Below are 2,238 nucleotides of genomic sequence, written 5' to 3'. Positions count from 1 at the left end.
AAGGTGGGAATAGAAGGATCATACCTCAACATAATAAAAGCCATATATGACAAACCCACAGCCAACATCATACTCAATGGACAAAAACTAACACCATTTCCCCTAAAAACAGGAACAAGACAGGGATGCCCACTCTCACCACTCCTCTTCAACATAGTCCTGGAAGTATTAGCCATTGCAATTAGACAAGAAGAAGAAATAAAAGGCATCCAAATTGGAAAAGAGGAAGTAAAACTGTCCTTATTTGCAGACGACATGATATTATACATACAAAACCCTAGAGACTCCATCAAAAAACTACTAGACTTAATACATGAATTTGGCAATGTAGCAGGATACAAAATTAACCCCAAGAAATCTGAGGCATTTCTATACACCAATAGTGAACTTTCAGAAAGAGAGATTATAAAAACAATCCCATTTACCATCGCACCAAAAAAATTAAGCTACCTAGGAATAAACTTAACTAAAGAGGTAAAAGACCTCTACTCAGAAAACTACAGGACATTGAAAAAAGAGATAGAGGAAGACATAAAGAGATGGAAGAACATACCATGTTCTTGGATTGGTAGAATCAACATCATTAAAATGTCCATACTACCCAAAGCAATCTATAAATTCAACGCACTTCCCATTAAAATACCAATGGCCTACTTCAAAGATCTAGAACGAACTCTCCAAAAATTCATCTGGAATAAAAAAAGACCCCGAATAGCTGCAGCGATCCTGAGAAAGAACAAAGTAGGTGGGATCTCAATGCCAGATATCAAGCTGTATTACAAAGCCACTGTTCTCAAAACTGCCTGGTACTGGCACAAGAACAGACATATAGATCAGTGGAATAGAATAGAGAGTCCAGAAATTAGCCCGAACCAATATGCTCAATTAATATTTGACAAAGGAGGCAAGAACATACAATGGAGCCAAGATAGTCTCTTCAATAAATGGTGTTGGGAAAATTGGACAGATATATGCAAGAAAATGAAACTAGACCACCAACTTACACCATACACAAGAATAAACTCAAAATGGATAAAGGACTTAAATGTACGACAGGAAACCATAAAAATTCTAGAAGAATCCAAAGGCAACAAAATCTCAGACATATGCCAAAGCAATTTCTTCACTGATACAGCTCCTAGGGCAGTTGAAACTAAAGAGAAAATGAACAAATGGGACTACATCAAAATAAAAAGCTTCTGCACAGCAAAAGAAACCATCAACAAAACAACAAGAAAACCCACTGCGTGGGAAAACATATTTGCCAACGTCATATCTGATAAGGGCCTAATCTCCAAAATTTATAGGGAACTCATACAACTTAACAAAAAGAAGATAAACAATCCAATCAAAAAATGGGCAAAGGATCTAAATAGACACCTTTCAAAAGAGGACATTCAGAAAGCCAAGAGACATATGAAAACATGCTCAAAGTCACTAATCATCCGAGAGATGCAAATCAAAACAACAATGAGGTACCATCTCACACCTGTCAGAATGGCTATCATCAACAAATCAACAAACGACAAGTGCTGGAGAGGATGTGGAGAAAAAGGAACACTTGTGCACTGCTGGTGGGAATGCAGACTGGTGCAGCCACTATGGAAGACAGTATGGAGTTTCCTCAAAAAACTGGAAATGGAACTCCCATTTGACCCTGTGATCCCACTTCTAGGAATATATCCCAAGAAACCAGAAACACCAATCAGAAAGGATATGTGCACCCATATGTTCATAGCAGCACAATTCACCATAGCTAAGATCTGGAAACAGCCTAAGTGCCCATCAGTAGATGAATGGATTAGAAAACTGTGGTACATCTACACGATGGAATACTATGCTGCTGTAAAAAAGAAGGAACTCTTACAATTTGCAACGGCATGGATGGAGCTGGAGAGCATTATGCTAAGTGAAATAAGCCAGTCAATGAAGGAAAAATACCACATGATCTCACTCATTCATGGATAATAAAGACCATTACAAACTTTTGAACAATAATAGATACAGAGGCAGAGCTGCCTCAAACTGATTGTCAAACTGCAGTGGGAAGGCCAGAGAGGGTTGGGGGGCAGAAGGGAGGGGAGTAAGAGATCAACCGAAGGACTTGTATGCATGCATATAAGCAAAACCAATGGACATAAGACACTGGGGGATAGGGGAGGCCAGGGGATTGTCAAGGGCGGAGATAAAAAAGGACACATATATAATACCCTTTGTAATACTTTAAGCAATAAAAAA

This window comes from Myotis brandtii, unplaced genomic scaffold (genome assembly GCF_000412655.1).
Source record: "Myotis brandtii unplaced genomic scaffold, ASM41265v1 scaffold247, whole genome shotgun sequence".
Classification (NCBI taxonomy): domain Eukaryota; kingdom Metazoa; phylum Chordata; class Mammalia; order Chiroptera; family Vespertilionidae; genus Myotis; species Myotis brandtii.
Note: the sequence above shows the minus strand (reverse complement) of the source record.